Here is an 8,855-nt window from a genome sequence, read left to right on the forward strand (position 1 = left end):
ATAGTTGTGTCTGTTGTCTGCTGACAACTGCCCAAGTATTTCCAGTGGTTGTCCCTTCAAGCTCGTTGCCAGATATACTGCATTCTGCTCCTCTGTCCATCTATTCATCTCTGCCAGAAGCTCAAATTGTACTCTATATGCTTCCCACAGTGCCTTCCCTTCGACTTTCTGTGGCTTTCTTCGTACTAGATCACCCCTATTGCTGACATTTATATCTAGGATGTGACTTCTAACAGGACTGAAAATGTCTGCATTAGGGTCTAGCTGCAGGGTCTGGAAGGGGCTTGCCATTGTCTGGGGCTGATTAAGTCGATGGGTAATGTATCCTCCTTGTGTAAAAGATAATAAATCATTCTTTAATGTATTTAATTCACTTTGAAATTTACTAATGTTTTCCATTTGTGTACTCTGGCTTTCTCTCAATTGTTGGAGACTTTCTTCATGTTTATTTTCTTTTTCCTCCATCCATTGCTGTAGTCTCTCTTCTTGTTCATTTTCTTTTTCCTCTAACCACCGCTGTGGTCTCTCTTCTTGTTTCTTTTCTCGTTCTTCTTGTTTCTTTTCTTTTTCCTCAAACAACTGTTGTAATCTCTCTTGTTTATTTTGCTGTTTGAGCTGCCACTGTTGCAGGTTTTCTTGCCACTGCTGTTGTCTCTCTTCTTGTTTCTTTTCCTTTTCCTCCAACAACTGCTGTAATCTCACTTCTTGTTTCTGGGCTATCTGTGCTCTGCCCAGCACGAGTATCGAAACCCGGATTCTAGCATTGTAAGTCTGCAAACATACCGCTGTGCCACTGGGGGGCTGGATAATATGTATGATAAAAACTGACATGAATGAAAGTGTTATGATACTTGTTTAATTAAAATAATAGTTTTACTTGAAACTTTCAGACATAATTATATTTTGACATTGATGATGTACTCACATGTTGAGACACTATGATGAGATCACCATGGTGCTCTAGCAATGTGCCTTCTAGTTCCACTTTGTTGAACAAGCAACACTCTTTCTAGACAACTTCAACTGTCATGGTAACATGACAACTTCTGCCAATCATAACACCCCAGCAATACATCCCCTGGTTCCTCTTTGTGGAACTATGGCTTCATTTTCTCTGTTGCATGGCACTATGACATCATTGTCTCTACCCCTTCTCTTCCCCTCCCTATTGCCTGAGGTTGACACATGGCAACATGATAACTTCAGTCTCCCTAGAAATGCTCTCTGGTTTCTCTTCGTGAAACCATGACGTTATAGATTCTGGTTAGTGGCACTATGACATCATCATCTCTAACCCACCCCTCCCTATTGCCTGGGGTTGACACATGTGTGTCGCCATCTGGTGGCGTGCCGCGCTACATCCCCGACAACTACTAGACACATAACTGTGGGAGTTTAAATGTAAACTACGAGTAAATACCTCAACTATAAATCAAACCATCCCAACAGTGTGAAGATGGGATTCAGAGGATGCCTAGTTTGAAGAATATACAAGATTAGTTACACTGAAGATGCCAATAAGAAGGAAGATCAGACATCATTACAACCCTCACTGACAATGGTACATTTTACAAAGAAAAAATAAAGAAGATAAACACCAATAATAAAATTGTATCTATACAGTCATATTCCCCCCATATTAAAGGTTTCCATGAAAACATACAGACGATATTATCAATTGCATGAACAACAACTGTTATGGTGGGAACTAGATTAAGTAAGTGAATTGCAATTGCAGTTAAATCATTTACAAATCGTAATTAATACAAGGATTAGTAAAACAATGTTATTATTATTATTTGTACTTGAATTAACTTTACTATCATCCAGAAAAACTGCTAAATAAGCAGCATCAGTGCTCATCAGGTCAGAGAAGAACTAGTATACATTGAAATTATACTAAAATAATGCTTCCAGTGGCTCAATGGTAATTCTGAAGGCTTATAACGCTAAAAACCAGGTTTCGATACCGGTGATGAGTACAGCCCATATAGTTAATTGTGTAGCTTTATGCTTAATAAGAAGTAAAAACTGAACTAATGGGATGTGGACTGAACGCGGGAAAATTAAACATAAAGTCGTCTACATCTACTTAATTCATAAAACAACCAAAAATTGTAGCATAGAGGTTCGCGAAATCTGGAAATCCTTGTTGAAAGCATTCAAGTAAATTGGTTGATTGATGGGAAGAAACCCCCAGAGAAATAGTAACTTATTATTAATAATTGCTTAGGTGATTGTGTGGGTTACTAATCATGGCAACGAATAATAATAAAAGTTGTGAAAGGAACAAAATTTTGTAATTCAAATTGATATAGATAACAAAAATGTGAAGTTTTGTTTACTTAAAACATTGTATACTTCTGTAAAGTATTCTTGCTTTCATGAAACACATATTGGCAGTCAGCCAGTGAGGTGAAGGAAATTCAGTGACGTAGTGTTACCGAAGAAAAAAAAGCGAACAGAAATAGATTGTCTTGTGTTCACTGTTTAGAAGTACCTTTTCGACCTGAGAACTAAAACAAACTGTAAAAATGCGTTGTCTAGAAAACTTGTAAAATTTGGTGTCTCTGTTAAAGAGTCGGAAAATAATCTTAATTATTTACGAGATATAATGAATTGATGATCCTGCTTGCATAAATATAACGGTAAGTGACGTCAAATAATAATATTAAAACACAAGAAATTTGATTTGACTATATTAGAATGTTTCACTATTATTATTTTGATAACCGTTTTTGTTTTTATAAACGCAGGCTTATTATACAGTATATAATAATTGATTGCCATATTATTTTTAGGTATATTTTTAGGTTATCTTACGATAACATTTTGATAATGGCCTTTTTTTATCTTAAGCTATTAACGCACATAAATTCTTTATTTCTTTGTAATTAAGCACATAGCTACACAATGGGCTATTTGTGCTCTGCCCACCACGGGTATCGAAACCCGGATTCTAGCGTTGTAAGTCCGCAGACATACCGCTGTGCCACTGGGACGCACATAAATGGATATTTTTAAAGATTTAAACTCAAAAATTAGTCATATAGGCGATATTTGATGAACAAACATTTTTGTTGCACATTAGTTCGATAATATATATATATATATACTACTTTATCAGATGTACTTACGTTTATTTAAAGCCATATTAAAACATAAAATGTTGGAATTTTATGTTAAAAATAAACCACGTTATTTTAATTCATTAATTACTTTCGAGATAATAGCCTTCGGACTTATTTAATCTGTACAAGACCCCGCCCGTAATACTCCTAGAAACCAGGCTTCGATACCTGTGATGGGCACAATACATGTAACATATATATCCCATTATGTTGCTTTGCGCTTAACAACAAACAAATTCAACTTACTGGCAAATTGGGATAAGTGATTGAATGATTCCTCTTTCAGAATAATTCCACGTTAAGTGTGTAACTGAAAGAAATAGTAAAAAAACCTTTAATTTTATTCTGAGGAAGTAACGGGCCCGTGTAACTTAAAATTCCCCAAACTGGTTTCAGTTCATAATTTCATGTATGTTTTAAAACAAAGCCACAATGGGCTATCTGTTGTTTTCACCGCGGGGAATCGATCCCTGTATTTTAACGTTGTAAGTGAACCGAGGACATCATAATTACATTCCATAAACTAAAAGAAAAAAAGAAATAAAAAAAATCAACAAAATTTTAACTAATGTAAGTTAATGACTAATATTGAAGAAAAAACATTAAAAACGGAACATCGCATATAAAAACGAAAGTCAAGCATGGGTTTATTTGTTAATGAAGCTAATTTCTCCAACTTTATGACACCGGTATATTTAATTCTATAGAAACAGCAATAGAGGTGAAGTTCCTTGCCTTTTTTGAACTCAATGTGTGTAGTGTTTAGAAGTCTATTTAAGTTAGAATTGTATTAAACTTTTCTCATTATAATGTATTATTCCATATTGTTTTCTTAAGATGGCTATAGTAACACAAGTATACTTTTTCTGTACAGCTTGTTGTTGTTATTTGTTATTAAGCACAAAACTACACAAAGGGTTATATGTGCTCTACCCACCATGGGTATCGAAACCAGGTTTCTAGTAGTATAAGTCTGCACACATTCCGCTGTGCCACTGGGATGTGCTTGTACAGATTAATTAAAATTGTATCACAAAGGGAAAATGTAAATTTCATTTCATTATTTAATCAAACAGCAATTTGGAAATCGCAAGCGGATAGTTTTAAATTATGAGTTGTTTGTGATATTTTGATTATTAAAGAAACATTTGATTACTTGGAGGTTTCGAACATAATTAAAATTTCGTATTATATACAAGAATTTTCTGTCTTATTTATGTTGTATGTTTTTATCATCAACAACATATCTGATAATAGTTGGTGATCATAACATAGATTATCCTGGAAACATAATATAGTATAATATTTTTCAGTTCTTTTATAACTTTGTATTACAACTAATCAGACGCTTAGACAAACTGAAAGATTTTCTGATATCAAATGTTAGTTTTAAAAAATATAGTGAAAGTGTAATAAAAAGGTTATTCTTTATTTTGGTTACATATTATTTTTCCTTTTATAATTCGTACTTTGTGAACTTGAAATGTTTCAGATATTTCTAAATATAAAATCATATACACACCCAGAAATATCTGACTATTTTAGTTGTTGAAACAAACCGCACAGAACTTAATGGGTGGATTATTATTAGCTTCAGTGCTGCAGGCAGCCTCCTAGTGGCCCAGTGGAGAGTCAGTAGGCTTATAACGTTAAATATCTGGTTTTCATACTCGCGATATGTACCTTTTCGCTTTACAACAAACAAATAATGTTGGAAGCAAACTACCTAGTAGAGCAAAAACAGACTGAAACAACTACGAAACGTAAAGTTTAAAAATATATTGAAAATATAGTTTTGATGCTATACTTCTCGAGTTTAGTAGAAACATTAGTATTTTAATATTTGAAAACCTCTAGGATAATAAAACTTATTGAACATACACAGTTTTGTCAAGTTTGACTATGTATACTATTACTAACAATATAAAGTAAAAATAGCTATATACTTATATATTTAATAAAATACAAATGAAGTATGAAAACTTAGACGTATTTCTCCTTGGCCACTAGTTTGAAAAGTTTCATGTATTTGTTCAATAGCGACAATAGTGATTGATTACATCATGTTTGATGTGAAGAATTATTTGAGTCACGACCTCAGAGAAGGCTCTCTAAACTTAGCACAAAGTCTTTAAAAATAGCTAAACTGGACAGAAGTTAAAATATTCCGGGAGGTGCTTGACGTCACAACTTTCATCTTTTACGTTTTAAAGGTATAATTAAGTCTGTTGGCGATTATATGGAAAACAACACACAAAAAGACAGACGAAGGTCTACTTACGAATCAGATCAATGAATTGTGTTGTACATAAGTGCTTAGGATTTCTTCTTAATACCTTAACATAATTTTTGGCACTTTTTAACTTGCTCACATATAATATTTAAATTAAAAGCTAAAATTATCTATATGTCCTTGTAACATTTTCGACTGCAGCTATAATAACCACTTATGACGTACATTGTTCGTTTCAGCGCAGTCGTATAACCGGGACTTGAAAAGAATCCTGTTGGAACTCATTTTCTGTCTATCATCCTACTTAAGTTAGTTACATGTTTTACATTAAGCTACCACAGTTTGATATATTTGTTTGTTTGTCTGTAGCTAAGCACAAAGCTACACAATGGGCTATTTGTGTTGTGCCCACCAAGGGTACCGAAACCCTGGTTTTTAGTGTTGTAAGTTTTCAGTTTGATATAATAAATACATATTAATATAATGCAATAGAATACTGCATTCGTAAATTTAATGTTAAAAGAGGGTTTAATCATATGATCATGTTCTTTAATCAAAATTAGTAACAATTGCTTACTATAATTCTGTTAAGACAGCGGAAGTCACGTGACGCTGGTAACACGTAATGAGTTCTAGAAAGATAGGGGAACATCACAAATAATCCAGTATTTGTTAGGCGCCCTCTATTCTTGCATATAAGTGCGCCAAATAAAGCGAGATTATTAATCGGAATTGAATAGCAGACAGAGAGATTGAAGATATTGTTACGACAGCGGAAGCCACGTGAGGCTGGTAACACATAATGAGTATCTCGAACGTTCCTGAAAGCTCGAGCGTTTGCTAGACGCACGCTCTTATTGTATATAAGCCGGAAAATAAAGTGACGACGGAGAGAAATAATAGAATTGCAGACAGGCAGAGATAGAGACGGCCAATTGAGTCAAGCGCAGTAGTAAGTAAAATGAGTGAATCGTTCGTTGAGAATTATAGCGTGTGTTGAAGTGACTGTGGAAATTAAGTGTATTGTAAAGTTGTATTGAGAAAGAATAAACTAGTTTTATTTAGGAAAGGACTTGTATCGCTGAAGTTTCTCGGGAAGAATTTCTACCGGAAATTAACAAACGAACAGAGACATAACAATATAGACGGACCATTGAGTCAAGCGCGATAGTAAGTAAAGTGCGTGAATCGTGCGTTGAGAATTATAACATGTGTTTAAGTGTGGAAATTAAGAGTATTGCAAAGTTGTATTGAGAAAGAATAAACTAATTTTATTTGAGAAAGGACTTGTATCGCTGAAGTTCTTTAGAAATAATTTTTACGAGTAATTAACTAACGACCTGAGACGTAACAAATTGGTGTCAGAAGTGGGATAAAAATAAATAAAAAAAATAAAAAAAAAGAAGATGAAAACGAGAGGTGGCAAATCAAACTACAGCTTAGCAGATTTGATGGCAGCAATACAAGAACAGCAAAAGAAACAAAAAGAACAAGAAAAGAAACAAGAAGAGAGATTACAGCAGTTGTTGGAGGAAAAAGAAAAGAAACAAGAAGAACGAGAAAATAAACAAGAAGAACGAGAAAAGAAACAAAAAAGAGAGATTTGAGCAGTTGTTGGAGGAAAAAGAAAAGGAACAAGAGGAGAGATTACGGCAGTTGTTGGAGGAAAAAGAAAAGAAACAAGAAGAGAGGTAACAGCAGTAGCAAGAAAACCTGCAACAGTGGCAGCTCAAACAGCAAAATAAACAAGAGAGATTACAGCAGTTGTTGGAGGAAAAAGAAAAGAAACAAGAAGAACGAAAAAAGAAACAAGAAGAAAGACTACAGCAGTGGTTGGAGGAGAAAGAAAAGAAACAAGAAGAACGAGAAAATAAACAAAAAGAGAGATTAGAGCAGTTGTTGGAGGAAAAAGAAAAGGAACAAGAAGAGAGATTACGGCAGTTGTTGGAGGAAAAAGAAAAGAAACAAGAAGTGAGATTACAGCAGGTGTTGGAGGAAAAAGAAAAGAAACAAGAAGAGAGGTAACAGCAGTGGCAAGAAAACCTGCAACACTGGCAGCTCAAACAGCAAAATAAACAAGAGAGATTACAGCAGTTGTTGGAGGGAAAAGAAAAGAAACAAGAAGAACGAGAAAAGAAACAAGAAGAAAGACTACAGCAGTGGTTGGAGGAGAAAGAAAAGAAACAAGAAGAACGAGAAAATAAACAAGAAGAACGAGAAAAGAAACAAAAAGAGAGATTAAAGCAGTTGTTGGAGGAAAAGAAAAGGAACAAGAAGAGAGATTACGGCAGTTGTTGGAGGAAAACAAAAGAAACAAGAAGAGAGATTACAGCAGTTGTTGGAGGAAAAAGAAAATTGTGTAGCTTTGTACTTAATTATAAACAAACAAACATATTATCCATTATTTGAATGAGACAAATATTATAGCCAATAATTCACTTTACATATTATTACAATTATCTATCATGAAAGGATTTTATCATAGATAATGTTTTTATAAACACTGAATGATACAGTCAATTGCACTTTTATGATTTAATGTACTCATTATAGTTTTGCTTCCATACCTAATCATATTTTTTGCATTTTCTGATGTTTTGTGTGCAAAATGATTTTATTTCTATAACTAATATATGACATTCTGAAAAGGATGCTTATTTAAATCTCATGCTTAATATTAAGTCAGTTACTCAATTTAAAGGATCTACATAAGTAAAAGTTACTATTGTTACCTCTTCATTGAGAGCTTGCTGGCTGAAGATAACAGCATTTCTACCTGAAGGTCATTAACATAATCAGTTAATACAATTAAATATAATAAATGAATGACTTACTGTTTTTCAAATCATTTTAGTATTATAGAAACTATCTAAAATAGTGTTACGTCTCCGTTCGTTAATTAATTTTCCATAACTTCGTTCCGATGAAACTTTAGTGACACAAGTCCTTTCTTAATAAAACTGGTTTATTCTTTCTGAATATAACTTTACGATACACTTAATTTCAACAGTCGCGCTATAACAAACATCTCATGTGCACGACTTCAACAATACTCAATTACACACTCTCTGACTGCAGTTCAATTACTCATTACACTGTTGTCCCATCACATTGTGAACGTCTTATATATGCAACACTAACACATATCTAGTAAATGCTAGGGCATTCTTGAAGGAACAGGATATTTCTAGAAAGAGGTGGCGTGATACTAGTCACATGACCTCGCTGACGCAACACTGCCCCTCCTTAGTATTGTTCATCCCGAACAATAGCCACTTACAATAAACCAATAAACAATTAACAAGAACTTGATTAAATGTACCGAATTATAAACACAAAATTACAATTCAACAAAGTCTCTTAATTTTATGGGACGTATCTTCTTCCATACTGGTTTCCATCTCATTGGCTTCTGCTTCATGTCACATCGGTGGTAGTAACTTCATCAGGAGCTTCACCATTTCCATTCTCAAAACTGAGTAGAGTTTCTT

At 33.8% G+C, this 8,855-nt stretch overlaps 1 protein-coding gene across 1 annotated transcript in view; it reads left to right on the forward strand.

The window, feature by feature from the left end:
• Positions 1-2,508: 2,508 nt before the first annotated feature.
• Positions 2,509-8,855, forward strand: part of LOC106463505 — a 41,307-nt gene continuing 34,960 nt past the window's right edge. Inside the window, exon 1 of the mRNA XM_022391030.1 lies at positions 2,509-2,648. The gene's annotated coding sequence lies outside the window, so the exon portion shown is untranslated. The remainder of the gene's footprint in view (positions 2,649-8,855) is intronic.

This window comes from Limulus polyphemus, unplaced genomic scaffold (genome assembly GCF_000517525.1).
Source record: "Limulus polyphemus unplaced genomic scaffold, Limulus_polyphemus-2.1.2 Scaffold1427, whole genome shotgun sequence".
In the NCBI taxonomy this organism is placed as follows: Eukaryota; Metazoa; Arthropoda; class Merostomata; order Xiphosura; family Limulidae; genus Limulus; species Limulus polyphemus.